The sequence below is a fragment of the Neocloeon triangulifer genome, unplaced genomic scaffold (genome assembly GCF_031216515.1).
Source record: "Neocloeon triangulifer isolate White Clay Creek 2 clone unplaced genomic scaffold, ASM3121651v1 ptg000009l, whole genome shotgun sequence".
Lineage (NCBI taxonomy): Eukaryota > Metazoa > Arthropoda > Insecta > Ephemeroptera > Baetidae > Neocloeon > Neocloeon triangulifer.
This window is the reverse complement of record NW_026775551.1, coordinates 1,440,539-1,462,464: the sequence shown is the minus strand read 5'-3', so window position 1 is coordinate 1,462,464 and position 21,926 is coordinate 1,440,539. Positions and strand designations below refer to the sequence as shown.

Genomic DNA, 21,926 nt, shown 5'->3' with positions numbered 1-21,926 from the left:
GACAAAAAAGTAGGCCAGGAGCTACGTGCGTCTGTTCCAGGCTGTGAAATAAACCACAAACGACTTCGAAATTCAATCCCTGACGTGCCATTTTCCTGATAGAAAGCGCACTATCTATTTTTTTTTTTCAACTCCGGTATTTGCGTTTCTTTGAGGAAATGATTAGTAAGTATAATTCCACTTATTATTCAATGCAAAACTTGATGAAAATAACACCGCCTGCGAGCTATGAGCTTGACTCACTCGCCCTTCCTGAATAATTTTCTCCACCGCCGTGTATCGATTATTTTACATCTGTGAATCACAATGAGAAGGCAATGGAATTCTCCTTAAAATAATGCAAATTTGGTGCAATTTATTTCCAAACTTGGATACCATATTGTTTAACAAATAATTTAATTTGCTAAACTCTTATTTTTCAGTTTAAAATTTTAACGATTTTCTCGGATTATCCTTTCTATAAAAAAAATGTATGTTTGTTCTTGTTAAAAATTTTTATCTTTATTATTTTTTGTCTAAATTGTAAAAAAAAATTCAAATTGTATTGAAATACAATCAACGGTTGAGAGGGAATTGAATTTTTTGAGGGCAAAAGGCTCAACCTCTTATTTCTGTACAAATTGAAATACGTAGCATAATTTTAAACAAAGTACGATACAAAAATTTACCGTGAAAAAAATTATAACTATTATTATTACTGTGTATTTGTCAAAATTGTTACGTCACATTCAATTGTTGAAAAGAAAGGAAATTTTGGCAAAAACGGCACCACCACTAGGAAGAATTTTGAAAAACACCCAAGATAAAAAAGAACCCATCCGCCGCAGTGAGCCTCGGTTGACCTGGTTTTTGTTCAGTTATTTATTTATTTAATTATTTATTCTTCTTGATCATGCTGAAATTTTTATTTAGGGAAAAAGAGTAAAATGTTTACATTATACATGTAGCAAATGACTTTCAAAACGCCCGACATCAAAAAGAAGACAAATCCACACAATTGGAAAAAAAGAAGAAATATTAGACATTTTAAAAATAAAAAATAAACCTTGACTTGCTGCCACAAAATGCTCCTTGCAGAGGGAGTGATTTTACTTGAGGGGTAAATTTTGAGGGCAGGCTTGACAATTTTGAAGAAGAACGCGCCACGGCCAAACTTATTGTTGGGAAGTGAGGGTATTGTTTTCAAAGATTATTACGAGCTTTTAAATTTTTATTAAAAAAAAAAAAAATACTGAGTATCTTTTTCAGATTTCACAATGAAAATATCATTTTTTAATTTTCCCAAAAATCCCATGAATTTTTCTTTTGAAATTTTGCATAATAAATCTATTAAGTTTATGACTGGGCAGAAACTCTGATTTTTTTTTGTAGTATCAGAAGCTCATGCACATTTATGCAAACATTCTAGAAAACAAGTTGTGCACTTCACCTTGCTTTCGCTAATCGCAAGCGTCGAGAGGCAAAATTGCGCAGACAATACAATTTAAAAATCATTAGATATCAAATTGCTAAGCAGGTGCACGCGGTGCTGCACGCACAGCCACACATACAATACACATCGTCTGATGCGTTTCACTATCAAAGTCATCCGCCCGCTGCTGCTGTTCAAGATCACTCGAGTGGATGATGCAAAAATAGCCATAGTATCTAGTGTAAGCCGCAACTCGGCCACACTTGATGCACCGTGCGAAGATTAAGTGCTACTTATGCGCCTACAATGTGGTAATAAAAGCATCTGCGGTCAGAAGAAAGAGGAGCCTTGCCAAGGTGGCTTCATTAATACCTACAAATTATGAGTTTTTCAGACTGGAAAAAATGTTTGCAAATTTTATTATATAATAAGGTTTGCATAATTTTTTTGAGCAAAATCAACCCAGAGTGTAAAAGCATTGGTGCTTTCTTTCATATATATGCAAAAATTTCAATTTTGCAATTATTTAGGAAATTAGCGCTCGTTGAGATATTCGCTCGGGACGTGGCTTCAATTTCTCTCCTTGAGATGAATTTGCATAATAAATTGAGCGCAATGCTCTGAATCAACGCGCGCTAAAATCACAAAATGACAAAAAAATCGACTTTTTCAAAAAATTTGTCCTCTTTCTGGACTAAATTTAATTAATTTTGAACTAAATCGCTATTAATACAGCTTGAAAGTGCTTTTAATTAATGAAAACGTGTAAATTAACCCATTCTTTATTGCGATTTTGACAATTAATAGTAAAAAATTAAAAATATCCAAGAATATCAGGCTCCCTTGATAAAGGTAAACTTACGATCTTTGATTCCTAAGGAAATTAGCGCGGGTTGAGATATTCGCTCGGGACGTGGCTTAAATATCTCTCCTTGAGATGAATTTGCATAATTAATTAAGCGCAATGCTCTGGATATACGCGCGCTAAAATCACAAACTGACAAAAAAATCGACTTTTTCAAATAATTTGTTCTCTTTCTGGACTAAATTTAATTAATTTTGAGCTTAATTGCAATTAATACAGCTTGAAAGTGCTTTTAATTAATGAAAACGTGTAAATTAACTCAACCTTCTCTGCGATTTTGACAATTAAAAGTAACAAATTAAAAATATTCAAGAATATCAGGCTCCCGTGATAGAGGTAAACTTACGATCTTTGATTCCTAAGGAAATTAGCGCGGGTTGAGATATTCGCTCGGGACGTGGCTTAAATATCTCTCCTAGAGATATATTTGCATAATTTATTAAGCGCAATGCTCTGAATCAACCCGCGCTAAAATCACAAAATGACAAAAAAATCGACTTTTTCAAAAAATTTGTCCTCTTTCTGGACTAAATTTAATTAATTTTGAGCTTACTTGCAATTAATGCAGCTTGAAAGAGCTTTAAATTAAGGAAAACGTGTAAATTATCTCATTCTTCACTGCGATTTTTACAATTAAAAGTAAAAGTTTAAAAATATTCAAGAATATCAGGCTCCCGTGATAGAGGTAAACTTACGATCTTTGATTCCTAAGGAAATTAGCGCGGGTTGAGATATTCGCTCGAGACGTGGCTTAAATATCTCTCCTAGAGATGTATTTGCATAATTTATAAAGCGCAATGCTCTAAATCAACCCGCGCTAAAATCACAAACTGACAAAAAATTCGACTTTTTCAAAAAATTTGTCCTCTTTCTGGACTAAATTTAATTAATTTTGAGCTTACTTTCAATTAATACAGCTTGAAAGTGCTTTTAATTAAGGAAAATGTGTAAATTAACTCATTCTTCACTGCGATTTTTACAGTTAAAAGTAAAAGATTAAAAATATTCAAGAATATCAGGCTCCCGTGATAGAGGTAAACTTACGATCTTTGATTCCTAAGGAAATTAGCGCGGGTTGAGATATTCGCTCGAGACGTGGCTTAAATATCTCTCCTAGAGATGTATTTGCATAATTTATAAAGCGCAATGCTCTGAATCAACCCGCGCTAAAATCACAAACTGACAAAAAATTCGACTTTTTCAAAAAATTTGTCCTCTTTCTGGACTAAATTTAATTAATTTTGAGCTTACTTTCAATTAATACAGCTTGAAAGTGCTTTTAATTAAGGAAAATGTGTAAATTAACTCATTCTTCACTGCGATTTTTACAGTTAAAAGTAAAAGATTAAAAATATTCAAGAATATCAGGCTCCCGTGATAGAGGTAAACTTACGATCTTTGATTCCTAAGGAAATTAGCGCGGGTTGAGATATTCGCTCGGGATGTGGCTTAAATATCTCTCCTAGAGATGAATTTGCATAATTTATTAAGCGCAATGCTCCGAATCAACCCGCGCTAAAATCACAAAATGACAAAAAAATCGACTTTTACAAAAAATTTGTCCTCTTTCTGGACTAAATTTAATTAATTTTGAGCTAAATCGCAATTAACACAGCTTGAAAGTGCTTTTAATTAAGGAAAACGTGTAAATTAACTCATTCTTCACTGCGATTTTTACAATTAAAAGTAAAAGATTAAAAATATTCAAGAATATCAGGCACCCGTGATAGAGGTAAACTTACGATCTTTGATTCCTAAGGAAATTAGCGCGGGTTGAGATATTCGCTCGGGATGTGGCTTAAATATCTCTCCTAGAGATGAATTTGCATAATTTATTAAGCGCAATGCTCCGAATCAACCCGCGCTAAAATCACAAAATGACAAAAAAATCGACTTTTTCAAAAAATTTGTCCTCTTTCTGGACTAAATTTAATTAATTTTGAGCTTACTTGCAATTAATGCAGCTTGAAAGTGCTTTAAATTAAGGAAAACGTGTAAATTATCTCATTCTTCACTGCGATTTTTACAATTAAAAGTAAAAGATTAAAAATATTCAAGAATATCAGGCTCCCGTGATAGAGGTAAACTTACGATCTTTGATTCCTAAGGAAATTAGCGCGGGTTGAGATATTCGCTCGAGACGTGGCTTAAATATCTCTCCTAGAGATGTATTTGCATAATTTATAAAGCGCAATGCTCTGAATCAACCCGCGCTAAAATCACAAACTGACAAAAAAAATCGACTTTTTCAAAAAATTTGTCCTCTTTCTGGACTAAATTTAATTAATTTTGAGCTTACTTGCAATTAATACAGCTTGAAAGTGCTTTTAATTAAGGAAAATGTGTAAATTAACTCATTCTTCACTGCGATTTTTACAGTTAAAAGTAAAAGATTCAAAATATTCAAGAATATCAGGCTCCCGTGATAGAGGTAAACTTACGATCTTTGATTCCTAAGGAAATTAGCGCGGGTTGAGATATTCGCTCGGGATGTGGCTTAAATATCTCTCCTAGAGATGAATTTGCATAATTTATTAAGCGCAATGCTCCGAATCAACCCGCGCTAAAATCACAAAATGACAAAAAAATCGACTTTTACAAAAAATTTGTCCTCTTTCTGGACTAAATTTAATTAATTTTGAGCTAAATCGCAATTAACACAGCTTGAAAGTGCTTTTAATTAAGGAAAATGTGTAAATTAACTCATTCTTCACTGCGATTTTTACAATTAAAAGTAAAAGATTAAAAATATTCAAGAATATCAGGCTCCCGTGATAGAGGTACTCTTACGATCTTTGATTCCTAAGGAAATTAGCGCGGGTTGAGATATTCGCTCGGGACGTGGCTTAAATATCTCTCCTTGAGATGAATTTGCATAATTAATTAAGCGCAATGCTCTGAATCAACGCGCGCTAAAATCACAAACTGACAAAAAAATCGACTTTTTCAAATAATTTGTCCTCTTTCTGGACTAAATTTAATTAATTTTGAGCTAAATCGCAATTAACACAGCTTGAAAGTGCTTTTAATTAAGGAAAATGTGTTAATTAACTCATTCTTCACTGCGATTTTTACAGTTAAAAGTAAAAGATTAAAAATATTCAAGAATATCAGGCTCCCGTGATAGAGGTAAACTTACGATCTTTGATTCCTAAGGAAATTAGCGCGGGTTGAGATATTCGCTCGGGATGTGGCTTAAATATCTCTCCTAGAGATGAATTTGCATAATTTATTAAGCGCAATGCTCCGAATCAACCCGCGCTAAAATCACAAAATGACAAAAAAATCGACTTTTACAAAAAATTTGTCCTCTTTCTGGACTAAATTTAATTAATTTTGAGCTAAATCGCAATTAACACAGCTTGAAAGTGCTTTTAATTAAGGAAAACGTGTAAATTAATTCATTCTTCACTGCGATTTTTACAATTAAAAGTAAAAGATTAAAAATATTCAAGAATATCAGGCTCCCGTGATAGAGGTAAACTTACGATCTTTGATTCCTAAGGAAATTAGCGCGGGTTGAGATATTCGCTCGGGATGTGGCTTAAATATCTCTCCTAGAGATGAATTTGCATAATTTATTAAGCGCAATGCTCCGAATCAACCCGCGCTAAAATCACAAAATGACAAAAAAATCGACTTTTACAAAAAATTTGTCCTCTTTCTGGACTAAATTTAATTAATTTTGAGCTAAATCGCAATTAACACAGCTTGAAAGTGCTTTTAATTAAGGAAAATGTGTAAATTAACTCATTCTTCACTGCGATTTTTACAATTAAAAGTAAAAGATTAAAAATATTCAAGAATATCAGGCTCCCGTGATAGAGGTACTCTTACGATCTTTGATTCCTAAGGAAATTAGCGCGGGTTGAGATATTCGCTCGGGACGTGGCTTAAATATCTCTCCTTGAGATGAATTTGCATAATTAATTAAGCGCAATGCTCTGAATCAACGCGCGCTAAAATCACAAACTGACAAAAAAATCGACTTTTTCAAATAATTTGTCCTCTTTCTGGACTAAATTTAATTAATTTTGAGCTAAATCGCAATTAACACAGCTTGAAAGTGCTTTTAATTAAGGAAAATGTGTAAATTAACTCATTCTTCACTGCGATTTTTACAGTTAAAAGTAAAAGATTAAAAATATTCAAGAATATCAGGCTCCCGTGATAGAGGTAAACTTACGATCTTTGATTCCTAAGGAAATTAGCGCGGGTTGAGATATTCGCTCGAGATGTGGCTTAAATATCTCTCCTAGAGATGAATTTGCATAATTTATTAAGCGCAATGCTCCGAATCAACCCGCGCTAAAATCACAAAATGACAAAAAAATCGACTTTTACAAAAAATTTGTCCTCTTTCTGGACTAAATTTAATTAATTTTGAGCTAAATCGCAATTAACACAGCTTGAAAGTGCTTTTAATGAAGGAAAACGTGTAAATTTACTCATTCTTTACTGCGATTTTTACAATTAAAAGTAAAAGATTAAAAATATTAAAGAATTTTAAGCTCCCTTGATGGAGGTAAACCTACGATCTTTGATTCCTAAGGAAATTAGCGCGGGTTGAGATATTCGCTCGGGACGTGGCTTAAATATCTCTCCTTGAGATGAATTTGCATAATTTTAAGCGCAATGCTCTGGATCAACCCGCGCTAAAATCACAAAATGACAAAAAAAATCGACTTTTACAAAAAATTTGTCCTCTTTCTGGACTAAATTTAATTAATTTTGAGCTTAATTGCAATTAATACAGCTTGAAAGTGCTTTAATTAATGAAAACGTGTAAATTAACCCATTCTTTGTTGCGATTTTTACAATTAATAGTAAAAAATTAAAAATATCCAAGAATATCAGGCTCCCTTGATAGAGGTAAACTTACGATCTTTGATTCCAAAGGAAATTAGCGCGGGTTGAGATATTTGCTCGGGACGTGGCTTAAATATCTCTCCTTGAGATGAATTTGCATAATTAATTAAGCGCAATGCTCTGGATCAACCCGCGCTAAAATCACAAAATGACAAAAAAATCGACTTTTACAAAAAATTTGTCCTCTTTCTTGACTAAATTTAATTAATTTTGAGCTAAATCGCAATTAACACAGCTTGAAAGTGCTTTTAATTAAGGAAAACGTGTAAATTAACTCATTCTTAGCTGCGATTTTGAACATTAAAAGTAAAAAATTAAAAATATTCAAGAATATTAGGCTCCCGTGATAGAGGTACTCTTACGATCTTTGATTCCTAAGGAAATTAGCGCGGGTTGAGATATTCGCTCGGGATGTGGCTTAAATATCTCTCCTAGAGATGAATTTGCATAATTTATTAAGCGCAATGCTCCGAATCAACCCGCGCTAAAATCACAAAATGACAAAAAAATCGACTTTTACAAAAAATTTGTCCTCTTTCTGGACTAAATTTAATTAATTTTGAGCTAAATCGCAATTAATAGCTTGAAAGTGCTTTTAATTAAGGAAAACGTGTAAATTATCTCATTCTTCACTGCGATTTTTACAATTAAAAGTAAAAGATTAAAAATATTCAAGAATATCAGGCTCCCGTGATAGAGGTACTCTTACGATCTTTGATTCCTAAGGAAATTAGCGCGGGTTGAGATATTCGCTCGGGATGTGGCTTAAATATCTCTCCTAGAGATGAATTTGCATATTTTATTAAGCGCAATGCTCCGAATCAACCCGCGCTAAAATCACAAAATGACAAAAAAATCGACTTTTACAAAAATTTTGTCCTCTTTCTGGACTAAATTTAATTAATTTTGAGCTAAATCGCAATTAACACAGCTTGAAAGTGCTTTTAATTAAGGAAAATGTGTAAATTAACTCATTCTTCACTGCGATTTTTACAATTAAAAGTAAAAGATTAAAAATATTCAAGAATATCAGGCTCCCGTGATAGAGGTAAACTTACGATCTTTGATTCCTAAGGAAATTAGCGCGGGTTGAGATATTCGCTTGGGATGTGGCTTAAATATCTCTCCTAGAGATGAATTTGCATAATTTATTAAGCGCAATGCGCCGAATCAACCCGCGCTAAAATCACAAAATGACAAAAAAATCGACTTTTACAAAAAATTTGTCCTCTTTCTGGACTAAATTTAATTAATTTTGAGCTAAATCGCAATTAACACAGCTTGAAAGTGCTTTTAATTAAGGAAAACGTGTAAATTTACTCATTCTTCACTGCGATTTTTACAATTAAAAGTAAAAGATTAAAAATATTAAAGAATTTTAAGCTCCCTTGATAGAGGTAAACCTACGATCTTTGATTCCTAAGGAAATTAGCGCGGGTTGAGATATTCGCTCGGGACGTGGCTTAAATATCTCTCCTTGAGATGAATTTGCATAATTAATTAAGCGCAATGCTCTGGATCAACCCGCGCTAAAATCACAAAATGACAAAAAAATCGACTTTTTCAAATAATTTGTCCTCTTTCTGGACTAAATTTAATTAATTTTGAGCTTAATTGCAATTAATAGAGCTTGAAAGTGCTTTTAATTAATGAAAACGTGTAAATTAACTCAACCTTCTCTGCGATTTTGACAATTAAAAGTAACAAATTAAAAATATTCAAGAATATTAGGCTCCCATGATAGAGGTAAATATTTTTACCAGTTCAGTTGCTGCTGCTTAAATTTAGATTGTTTAAATTATTATTTAATAAGTAATAATATTTATTCAGCTTTGCAAAAATTACTTACAAATAATTTAAGCTTATTTTTAAGCGAATTGATTATATAAATTTATTTTGACTTTTGACATTGTTGAGCATTGTATAAAAAAATATCACGCTGGTCAAAGGGCCAATTCTAAATTTTAATTTGTCAACGATGTAACAATTGGACAAATAAACATAATAATATTTTATATTTACATGATCACATAAATTAATTAAACAACAAATTTGTGCTTTTGTTTATATAATTTATTAAATAATAAAGAAAATAAAACTTATATTATAAAATTAAATATAAACATATTTCATAACATTTTTTTGATTATAGGCATTCGAATTTCTCTATGAAAATTATGTTCTTCAAGTCAAGTAAATTTGTTTTTAAAGTACCTTCATTTTAATTAATAATTTTAACAAGTTTCTATAACTCCTAAGATTTTCTCTGCTTTTCCTGTGAAAAATAAAATAAATAAAATTAAAAGTCCACACCCAGACCAACCATAAAATTATGCCTGTCGCTGGTTTACGAAATGAGCTATGGCCTCTCCAATGGCTCTATTAATGCAGGATTTATTGCTGCAGCTTGTTAAACTCGGAGCGTTTTATTCGGGATTAGCTGCAGGAATATCAAAATTGGCGTTCCAAGGTACGAGACGTGCATTCAAGTCGCCACTGTATGCTAATTTGATAAGAAAATAATTCCTAGGTTCGCCTGCTCGGGGGCTGTAATTTGAGCTGCGTGGCTGCGTCCAAATTTTTTTGACACAAAAGCGGACGCACTTGAACTTTCCTCGTTTTCGAGAAGAAGGTCGTCGGTGAAGCAATAGGAATGCCCTTTGCGGTATGCGATGTTTTGTTTCACACTCGTAACGTGCGCGCACGTGCAAATGATCTGCTTTTTTTCACTTGATATGCGCCGCAATTTTATTCGAAATAACAAACAGCTGGCGGTATTGTTATAATTATGCTGGCTGCATTTAAATTCCAGGCAAGGAAAGGAGACGACGTGATTCATGCCCATCAACTTCCTCTGACCTCTTATCACAAGGTGCAATCGTTACATCACTTGAAGTAATGACTGCAATGAGATGTACCGTTGCGCCTGTTTTGTAGGCATGACTGAATTTTTAAAATGTAATCATTTTTTAAATCATCTTACAAGCAACTTTTTTACCAGAAAAGTATTCATTTAAATTGTGAATGTCTTTCATAAAAATTCGCAAATTTTGTTCATTTTGACTCTAGATGGAATTTTTTTAATTCAGAATTATAGTTAAAATTCAATTGTGATTTGAATTTAAAATCTGCCATTCCTCGATGGGTTTTGTGAGTTGTTTATTGTCATTTATTGTTTAAGAAAAAACAATATCTTCAGGTCTAAATGTTTCGGCTGCCTTAATTCATGAGCTATGAAATCATTTTGACAAGAATTAGCAAAAAAATCAATCTTTTCAAAAGTATTTCTCTTTAAATTAACACTTTTTGTGTGAAAATTACTAAAAGTTATACATTTTTACACAAAAACAACTTGACACTTGAATACAAAATTATTTTCAAATTTAATTATATAAAATTCAAGAGTGTTTACATGGGAAGGACGAATTAATCACGTGATATTAACCGCAGTTTTGCAAAAGCAACTCATTCTCTGCCTGAAACTAATCGCGATCGACTGGTGGATGATTAAAAAAAATCTGAAATTGTGATTCATTGTCATTGAAAGATGGAATGGAAAGGATCTTTGATCGTTTTATTTATAACTGCGTGCCATGCTGCATCGCACTCGACATGTGCATGAACTTGCAATAATTTGCATTATTTCTGCATTCGAACTTGCTTGAGTGAAAAATAATCACGTCCATATCTGCCAGCGCGTAAAAATATGATCGAGGTACTAGACAACTCCCGCACACTTTGAAGGATGAATAAAAATCTTTTCCTGAATCGGAACAATCACCCCTTTTTACTCAGGTGAAGGTTTTGATCTGCCTCACCTTGAAATTTTCTTCAATAAGAAATAAAAAATTGTTTCAAAAATTAAAATCAATTAGTTGATTAAGTTACGTGAAGAGTATTGCTGTAACTTTGACGAATAAACTATTTTTATAAAAATATTAAAATCCTAACAACAAACGCTAAATGAATCGATCATTTTTACCAACAAATAGTTTCAAAATGACTTATTTTCTTTTCTCAATTAATTATTAGGGAAAGGGCTATCTTGTTGGGTTTTCGGTTCATTGGCACTCTTTAGAGTTGTTTAAATCATTAACAAATAAATCTATAAATAAATTTTACGTGTTTTGCTGAATTATCCTCTATAGTTGGTGTGTTTGAAAAACCCCAAACAAAATTAATGTAAATTTCCATTCACATGTTATCTTGGCTTTGGCACGTCTTGTTAGAATAACCAGGTGTTAATTGGCGCCCCAACGCCGACGTCATGTTTTCGTTCCTTCATCTCATGCTCGGGCGCGTGATAAGAAGCAGGTAGTACGGAGAATGCATTGTTACATGAACACGAGTGCCGCCGCCGTATGCAATGAAAATGCATCTGCGGCGATCGAAAGACGCTGCTCGGCTTTCGCTCGCGCGACCTTCGACGTCCACATAGGCACGCGTGGGTCTCGAGAAAATGTACATTAACTGAGTCTTTAATTTCTGAAAATTCGTTGAACAAATAAAAACAGTGGGAATTTCGGCGGCGCCGACGCTAAAAATAAGAAGTGACATAATAATATATATGTTTTCGCTGAAATGCGTCTCGTGAAGAAATTAAATATTTGCCTCAATTACTCAAATTGCTGCTAAGTAAGAAATGAAAAATAAAAACTTTCAAGGGAATTTTACTATATTGCATTCTAACGGATTGAGGATTTATTAAAGTGGAAAAAGAACTGAAATTAAAATTAAATTTGTTACTTTGTTAGGGTTTTTTTGTAATTTTTAGTATGTAGTTGTGTCGTGTATGCGTTGTTAAGTGTATTTCAGTTTTCGTTTTATTTATTCACAAGAAATTTTAACGTGGATTCAGAAACCAATGCTTGGAAAATGAATCAAATCAAAATTTCAACTTTTAATTGGAAATTTTTTTTCTTTTCAAAACAGATTAAAATTTCTGTTTTCAAAATAATTAATTTTTCCACTTAAAACTAACAAATTAATTCAGTGCGTTGCCGTTTGTCTTAATTTTTGAGTTTAAGTTGAAAAATGAATTATTTTAGAAATTTTAATCAGTTTTGAAAACAATTAAAATTAGCAATTAAAAGTTGAAAATGGACATTTTAATTCGTTTTCCAAGAATTGGTTTTCTTGCTCACGTTATGATTTCTCTTAAATCAATGGTAAATTAAGATTTTTCTATTTAATTTTGTTTTCTTTTAAACCAATCTTATTTTATTGCATAGCAAAAACCAAAAACAAAATTCGTAGGTTTTCCTTAAACTCACTTTAACCATGCAACAAGATAATTTTTTTCACTTTGTGCAGATAATGAGCAAATTTAAGTAAAAAAATCAATCACTTGTGAAAAAAACCGAAGAGTAAATCAGTTTTATTTTTTTTTCTGGTCAAAATTAACCAAAACCATAAAGCGTAATTTTCAGACCATGAATTAAGTTAACTGAATTTAATCGGCATGTTCATCGCATGTTTTTGTAAATTTACAAACAGAGATTGCTTCCTCTGAATAATTCATACTTATACTTTTAAAAGGCCAAGTTAATATTCTTTCGCAACCTCTTCGCTGACCGCTGAAGATAAAAATGCAAATATCGCTACCAAATCAAACTGAGACAAGATTTAAGAGCCCGTCTGGTAATTTGCGCTGTAAAATGATTTTGATTTGCGAATGAGCAGAACGCGGAAATCGAAGGCGTGATGCCGACATAAAATTAACATCACACCAAAATATATACAACTGATTTTTGCTACCACCCTTTGCAATAAACTCACGCGTCGACAGGTAAATTGAAATTAACCTCGCGGGTCAAGGCGAGGAATTTTTCAGAAATTGACTTTTTTTATAAATATTGAAAAGCCGATCTTTTTTTTCGCTGTCGCGACGACCTCGGCACTCGCGAACGGGTTCATCAAGTGCAAAATATTAATCGCCTTTTAATTTGGATTCGCAAAGAGCAAACAATCGCTCGTTGACAAACAAGGAAGACGCGCAACGTGGTGTGACTCAGTCGGCAAAAGGAATCTGCGGAAGGTCACCAGATTTTTTTCTGCCGTTACCCACTCGCGGTCCATTGTTGGAAGCAAAATTAATTTCAGCGAATCAAAAAGATAAATGCAAGTCGTTTCTTTACGCCGATTTATCGCGAGTGAAAAAAGCCACTTTGCCAAAATCTGAGGCGTCGCGGTTTCTGCACAATCACGCCCACTTTTTGTTGCTCCTTTTATTACTTAATGCGCTGTTTATTCAATGATGCTCTCACCAGGAAGGATCGCGCTAATACTTGTTTTCATTCTGACTTGTTCTTAATATAATTTTTTTAATCATATGAATCATATCCATCCAACGCTTGCAAACTTGAGAATTGAAGCAGCTAAGAAATAAATTTCAGGTTTTTTACCCATTAAAAATAGCAAATATTATTAATTTAAAAACATTAAACTAAAAAAAGATTTTGTTATATGTCAGCTGATTCATTTTGTGGATATTGTTAAACAATCAATCTTAATTAATCTTTTTTTTTCTCAGAAAGCCTTTTGTTGAAATGAGATACATGTTTGAACATTTTAATTTTAAAGCAGAAAAAAATCCCTTAATTTGTTCTAAACTGTTTGCAACTAAAATTCATTTGCGTGCTCTTCTTCTCCAAATCTTCTATTATTATGAAATTGGGACATTTTAAACTTTTAATGTATTTTCTTGTGGATAAGCCAGTTTTTATGGTCTTTATTGAAAACTCGATTGAGTTCAATTTTCAACTTACATCTTAAAAAGTTAAAATTAAAGGAGTGCTGACCCCTCGCTTTGAATTTAATTCCTGATTCAATTAAGGGTCCTGATTAAAACCTGAAAAGGGCGGCCGAAAATTCGACGTTTTCGCTGAGAAATCTCAAAATGAAATTGGGCTGATTGGACTTTTTTTGCGCTTGGTCGCCATCTTGGTCCAACAATCAAAAATGTGAAATTGTTGTTTGCAATTTGGATGGCCGTGACCTGAGCCACGTTAGGTCAAGAAAATACCATGAAAAATAATTGAAAATGAATAAAATTTTGTGAAATCAAAGCTAAAGAGTTGCTTGAAACGACCCTTTAATTGAAATTATTAAATTATTTAGCACACATGAGATATAAAAGGGTTTGCTAAAAGTACTGCCATTTGAAAACTAATTTTTTTAGAAGCAAAAACTTAATGGGAAATTTGTAGCAAATAAAACGCTCCTTCTTTTTGTAACAGTACAAAGTACTGCACAAATTTTTCTTATTTAAGAAAAAATGAAAAATCCAAAAAAAATTAAATTTTAGGATAAAGGGAATTTTTTAATATTTTTTTCGAAATAGCCAATCGATTCAGCATGTCTTTTTTAGTCAAGATCTAAATTTTCGCTAATAAATTCAAGACAGTTAAAAAGCAACATCAAAAAATTTCAAACAGGTCGAGCCCTGTTTTAAGATCAAAGAGTTGTCATTGAATATTTTGATGTTACTTTTTAACTGTCTTGAATTTATTAGCGAAAATTTAGATCTTGACTAAAAAAGACATGCTGAATCGATTGGCTATTTCGAAAAAAATATTAAAAAATTCCCTTTATCCTAAAATTTAATTTTTTTTGGATTTTTCATTTTTTCTTAAATAAGAAAAATTTGTGCAGTACTTTGTACTGTTACAAAAAGAAGGAGCGTTTTATTTGCTACAAATTTCCCATTAAGTTTTTGCTTCTAAAAAAATTAGTTTTCAAATGGCAGTACTTTTAGCAAACCCTTTTATATCTCATGTGTGCTAAATAATTTAATAATTTCAATTAAAGGGTCGTTTCAAGCAACTCTTTAGCTTTGATTTCACAAAATTTTATTCATTTTCAATTATTTTTCATGGTATTTTCTTGACCTAACGTGGCTCAGGTCACGGCCATCCAAATTGCAAACAACAATTTCACATTTTTGATTGTTGGACCAAGATGGCGACCAAGCGCAAAAAAAGTCCAATCAGCCCAATTTCATTTTGAGATTTCTCAGCGAAAACGTCGAATTTTCGGCCGCCCTTTTCAGGTTTTAATCAGGACCCTTAATTGAATCAGGAATTAAATTCAAAGCGAGGGGTCAGCACTCCTTTAAATCGAATCTAAATCAAAATTAAATTAATGCAAGGTGGACTCGATTCGAGTGCTCTTGAAATAATCAAAACTGCTCATTAAGTCTGAACCAAACCTGAGGCGAGGGCATCCGACGACTTGTTGCCATCGGATAAAACAAAGGTCGCGTGTCCGGCGCTCATAATTAATAACCTCTCGTGTTCATGATTCATTCTTGTTGACTGATTGAGCAAACTGCGCGCGCGACAGACAACAATGGTCGACCCAAAATCGTCGTCACGACAGTGACACGAAACGTGCGGAAAATCTTTACCCTCCAGGGTTGCGAGCCAAAGTAGGAAAGACCAAAGTGCTATTATTACTTGCGAATTTCGTTTGCATTGGCGCTGATTTTCCTTGGCTTCTCGACAAAGCCCTTTTTCTTTCCTCTTTTAATTCAATTATGTATCCGCCGATGAAGAGAGGACAATCAAAAGGAGCCGCGAGAAGGCAAGGCTGCGATCCGCGAGCAAATAATAATGCCTTGCTTCCGTTTCCCAGGCCATTCATCATGTCACGGAGACGGTTCCGTTTTCGTGATATAATTACCGTGGCGTGAAGCAGGCAAGTTTTTATTTTTCAAAAACAAAAATATAGGAAAAATTTGCATTAATGATCTCAAAAGAAAAACAACTTTTTAAATGAAAAATTGGAACCGGGCGAAACTCGTTGCAAAGAAAAAAAAAAATTAAAAAATGACTTTTTTCTTTGCATCGAGGTTCGCCCGGTTTCAATTTTTCATGGAATCCACCTCGTGTTACCATTCAATTTAACTTTTTAATTAATATGATTGATTAATTTTTTGTTAAAAATAATAAAAATAATAATAATAATACCTCAAATGCTATAAAAAGATCATTTACAAATAAATAGATAATTAATAATATGTAACATTAATTTAAATTATTGTTAAAATCTTCTACATGAACTAATTTATTGATTTATCCCCTCTTTATTATTATTATATTAATTATATTTATCCATTTATTCTCCATTCGATAAATTTAAATTATTTTTTTTATTATTTATTATTATTTACATCTGGCTGATGCTTTTATGCTTCTGGCAATTTTGAAAATCCTGAAAAATTCTCAATTGTTTAAATTAATAACTCTTGACTTAAATAGAAAGCAAGTTCTTTAGCAAAGTCGTCCGTTTGTATTTTATAACAGGTCGTAAACTCTCTTCTCATTTTTCCTCAACACCTCGTTCTCCTTTTTCCATTCTTCTTTTTTTTTGTGGGGGCCGCAGATCCGCGTTGGCCGCCGGGATTCTCCGGCCGGTCACGCTATTAATTTTCCAGCTCCCCGCTGTGGGATGCAAGCCAGGATTGTGCTGATCGCGTTTTGCGTCACCAACCAGATCCGTTAAACAACAAAGCCGAAGGTGTGCGCGCAAAAAAGTTCAAGATGATGTCAGTGCTGCCGGAATTTGTATCCCCTTCCCATGCGTTTGCATCCTTTAATTTTTTTCTCTCTCATCAAGATTTCATTGACCAGCGATTTATTTTTAGAATGACTTCCGCGCTGCGCGTCCTTGAACCGCTCGACGCGCTCTTTTTTCTTTTGCCTTTTGGCGGGTTCAAGGCCCAGATTCGCGCACACTGAGGTGCGAGGTCTCGCCTTAGAAAGGACAAAGCGCCATTAATGTTCGATTTGATGCAGAGGGAAGTAGATGAAAGCTCGTTGATCACCACACAATAAGTTCAAGAACAAACGCGCTGGGATTGTTCGAGATGTCTCTGAATAAAAATGGGTTGAATAAATCTTACAATTAAATTACAGCAAAGAGAATGGGAACAAATTATCTTTGAACAAAATTAATTAATTGAATTAAAAGATGTACAAAGTACAAACATTGGCTGGTAAATATTTGGTAATTAGCTAAAAAATATACGGTAAATGTATTTTTTAATTTTAAGTCCTGACAATATGGTTTTTAAATTAATAATTAAAATTGAAAAAATTGATTTATTTTTCTTCCATTTTGAAGGTTATGAACAACTTCCATAATCGATTTCTTGTTCAAGTTGAAAAAATGCAATAGCCTTTGAAATTTTAATTTAACACTTTCAATTAAAAAATTACCTAAAAGTGCTACAAAAATCAGCCATACAAAATTTCTGAAATTGATTCTCAAATTGTACGAAACTCCTGCAATGTCTAATCTGATCTAGAAAAAAACTGTGTTTTGTCGACAGACATTTAATTACCAGTTCATGGGATTCATTTTCTATTTCGTAAATATAGAAATTATCCTAAAAATGTAAATGGTGACTGTGAATGCGAAAAATGTGGATTGAAAATTAATTCAGCAAAGGCTGCATTCTGCCCGTAGAAATTATAATTCTCATAAATGATCGATTGCACTTTTGTAAAGTTTTACACATTTTGTGATTAATATAAAATAAATTTAACAAATCAATTATCTTATATAAAAAAATTAGTCCATTTGAAGTAAATGAAAATTGCTATAAAATTGCAAAACAAATTTAACTGAAAAGGTAAAGTGAATCAGGATTTATAAAGAAAGTAAGAGGAATTAATATAATTTATACTTTTTTTTCGCTCACACCACACTGAAGTACCTTATTTTTTACAAAATGGATAAAATTGCACAGCAAATAGGGACCGTATTGGCTCTTGAACTTTTAACTTCGAAGGAAAAGAGCAGAGTTGGGTCGACAACTCAATTTATGGGGCTGTCGAGCAACATCCGCGTTCTGCGTGAAAAGTTAATTGAACTCGCGTTGCATTCAATTTGGTTTGCACGCGGCGAGGTGAGAGGGAGAAAAGCAGAACAATAACACCTCTCGTCGGAAAACATCCTTCGCCATGCAGTTTATTAAATATTTTTGAGCGAAAGAAAGAAATAACGACAGAGAGGCCTTCAAACTTGTCGATAATTGTTTTCCAGACGCGGCCGGTTGGAACTAATTCTTGTTTCATTTGAGCAACCAGAACCAGTGATTCCATATTCAACGCCCTTTATCGTTGCCGTACAAAATAACCGACGGTGCGATAAATATTGTGCCATTTTTCCATAATTTCGAGTCCAGCTGCTAATCCTTCGAGATGCTTGAGAAATAATGTTCTTTGTTATTTTACTCAGGGTTGACTTTCCACCAACAATATTGAAACTCATTAAATTTAATTCATAATTCAATACCAGCGCAAAAAAAGTATTCCAATTATTCACCATTTTTTATAAATAATTTTTTTTTAAAATAATTGACTAAAAGAAAGCAAAAAATGAGAAATATTCTTTTATATTTTTCTAGTGCCTCAAATTATGTGTTGAGTTGAAATAACTTGTTCACTTTTTGATGAAATTCGTCAAGAGTCGTCACTTGATAATGGCATGCAATTAAATGTGACGTGCAATTATCGTGATTAAGTGCTTTTCAAAAGTGACTGGGAAGGCAAACAAAAGGGAACAATAATTACCGCCTACGTGACAACTAAACTGCGGCTGTAGCAACTTGAAATTGTTACTAACCAACCAGATGCTTTCGCTTTCAAAAGAATCTCAACATTTGTATTTATAATTCTGAAAAATGTATTTTTCCATGAATTCATTTTTTATTTAAACCGTAATTTTCGTTTTTGAAGCAATTAAATGATAAAATCCCAAAATACGTTTCTGATACATTTGAAATGTCAATGGCCTATTTATTTCATCGTCGACGACACAAGAAAGATTGAAATCTTTGAACGAGCCGCAGTTCTTGGAAATAAATTGAGCACTCCATTTTATTTATGCATGGAAAGGAGTTGCCCTAAAATTAAGGGCAACGAATTCCAATTTCTTTCACAACGTTGCTGATGGGAATCCAACTTTGTATGGACGTTTGGTCTTCATTTCACTTTTTTACCCAAATCGGAATGTTCGAGTGGCCTTGGCGGTCATCGCCGTTGGTCAGCGTCGAAAGAGTTATTTGTTTTGTTTGCAGTTCAGAGCCGTAATGTCACTTTACGTGCACTCGACCCATTGCAATCGGCTGGAGAAAGTTCGTCCGCTCATAATTTGTTTCTATACCTTTTTTTCTTTATCTTTCTAATTGGATGGTGCGTCATGTGTACGAGGATGGAACAAGATTTCAAGTCAAATATTTTCACAGCTGGTTGGCACACCCCGCAGCCAATTTCTATTGATCATCTGTCTCTTGACACCAAATGTCAAACACGCTCGAAAGCTATTTTTCTCAAGAGATGTTTTGATTAGTGCCCATTGTTGTCTGGTCCTCTTTCAAAAACTGGTCAAACAGATTTTTGTTGAAAAATTCGTCCAGCAAAATAAGAACAAAATTATTTGGTCCTGAAATAAATTTGAAAAATTTAATTTACTTGAAGAAAGTTTAAATTAAGAACTTAAAATTTTGGCTTTTGTGAGATGAAATGCCGATCCCAAGTAATTAATTTACGCTTCGATCCTCCTCAAAGTCCATTAAGGATGATGCAACGCGCATTTCATATTCCATTTCCGTCACATTCCGATCTTAAAATGTTCTCTCGATCAGCTTCATTCGGCACTTAATTAGCTCCCCATACAATTGGCAGCTGAAGCAACCTTTGCTGACCTTCGGCGACCTTGCCGCATGTGTATTAATCGCAGGCGCTCTCACACATAATCGACCTGAGCTTATGTATAATTTTTTTTTTTTCAAGTCTGTGCAAATGTATGGCAAAGGCCATAATTTTTTCGCGTCTTTTTTGCTGGCAAGGAGCCAAGACGTTAAATTAAAAGCTTTGCGTAACATTTTGTTTTTTGAAAACCGTAGTGATGCCCTGGTCTTGGTGAAAAAAATTTCAAATATTAACTTAAGAGCGCTAAAATTGTAAAAATAAATTTATCAACTGACAGGAAACTTAACTTCAAATATTTATTTATAAATAAAGTAAAAAATTATGGTTATTTGAAATTTAAGTCGGCTATTCCTCGATGGGTTTCGTGAGTTGTTGAAGAATTTATGAGAAATATTGATTATTTGATTATTATTATTATTATTTATTCTTCTCGGTCAATACAAAAATTTTAAATTGGAAAAAAGAGAAGAAAGGGTTTACAACTAGCAGATGTCTGCTAAAACGCCCGACATCAAAAGAGACACGGCCGCCGCGGTAAACCCACACTATCGGAAAAAAAAGAACGATATCACAAACACTTTAAAATCTTCATCTTGAATTACTGCCACAAGTGCTCCTTGCAGAGGGAGGGAAAATTGCTTGAGGGACAGTTTTTAAGGGCAGGTGGCAGGTCGTTCCAAGGCTTGACTATCCTGAAGGAGAAAGCGCCGCGACCGAACTTGTTGTTGGCCGAGGGTGGCTGGAGGCGGGGGTCCTGTTTGTCGTCACCTCTCAGCTTACGACCCGTTACAATTCGGGCGCGCGCGTCAAAGTCCGTCTCGCCGCTCAGGCACTTTTTGAAGAAGTAGAGGTCGGTGTACCTGAGGTGCATGTCAATGGGCATAATTCTCTGCTCAATTGGCGGCGGAGGGGTGCGGCCGTAGATGAAGTGCAGTGCCCGATTCTGCACTCGGTTGAGTTTGTTGACGTTCTCCTGCAACGTAGGGTGCCACGCAGGGAGACCGTAAGTCATAGTTGGCTTGACGAGCGAGAGATACGCAATTCTTTTGACGCGGGGGGTGCAGCCGCGCAAGTTTCGGGCCGCAAAACCGAGAGATTGGGACGCCTTGCTGCACACAATGTCCGTGTGGATCTGCCACCGGAGATCCCTCGAGATGTGGACGCCGAGCATTCGCTCCTTGTCCACGAACTCGAGCACCGATTCACCGAGGTTGTAGACAAACTCCAACCGATCGCGCGCGTGAGAAATGTCCATCACTTTGCACTTTTTCGCGTTAAGGCTCATTCCGTTATTTGAACACCACACGTCAATGTTGCACAGATCTTCCTGCAGCTCGTCGGCGTTTTCGGGAGAGTCGATTTCCATGTAGATGGTCGCGTCGTCGGCGTACTGAACCAGGGTGCTGTTGCCCACGACCTCAGGGAGGTCAGCCACGAAAATGTTGAAGAGGAGGGGCCCCAAAACACTGCCCTGAATTACTCCGGACGAGACCTCACAGGGCTCGGATTGTGCGCCATTGAAGGAGACGAACTGAGTTCGGCCGACGAGAAAATTTTCCACCCACTTAAGCAGCCGCCCTTTTATGCCGTAGTGGGCGAGCTTTGAAAGGAGCCGTGCGTGCGGCACCCTGTCGAAGGCCTTGCTCCAGTCCAGAAAAACTGCATGAATGTGCGCACCACTTGTCTTGTCCAGGGTTGCCGTCCATTTGTCAATCACACCTGTCAAGAGAGTTGTGCAGCTCCGTTTTGAGCGAAATCCGTGTTGGCACGCAGGAATTAAACTTTCTCTTTCCAGAAATTGGGAAATTTGGTCTCGGATTATTCTTTCCAGCGCTTTCCCGACTAGAGACGTGACGCTGATTGGCCTGTAGTTTTTCATGTCCTGCTTGTCGCCGTCCTTGAAGATGGGCGTCACTGCTGCAGTTTTCCAGTCTGCGGGAAGTTCGCCAGTCTCGAGAGACTTTTGAAAGAGGTGCGAAAGGCTTGGAGAAAGAGAGGCGGCGCAGTTTTTCAGCAGCACAGCCGGCACTCCATCGGGGCCCGCGGCTGCATTCGCTTTTAT

General features: G+C 34.6%; 1 protein-coding gene across 1 annotated transcript in view; it reads left to right on the top strand.

Annotated features, from left to right (window-relative positions):
• The window catches only part of LOC132195512 (nuclear migration protein nudC), a 42,215-nt gene that overhangs the window by 16,186 nt on the left and 4,103 nt on the right, over positions 1-21,926 (top strand). The window lies entirely within an intron of this gene.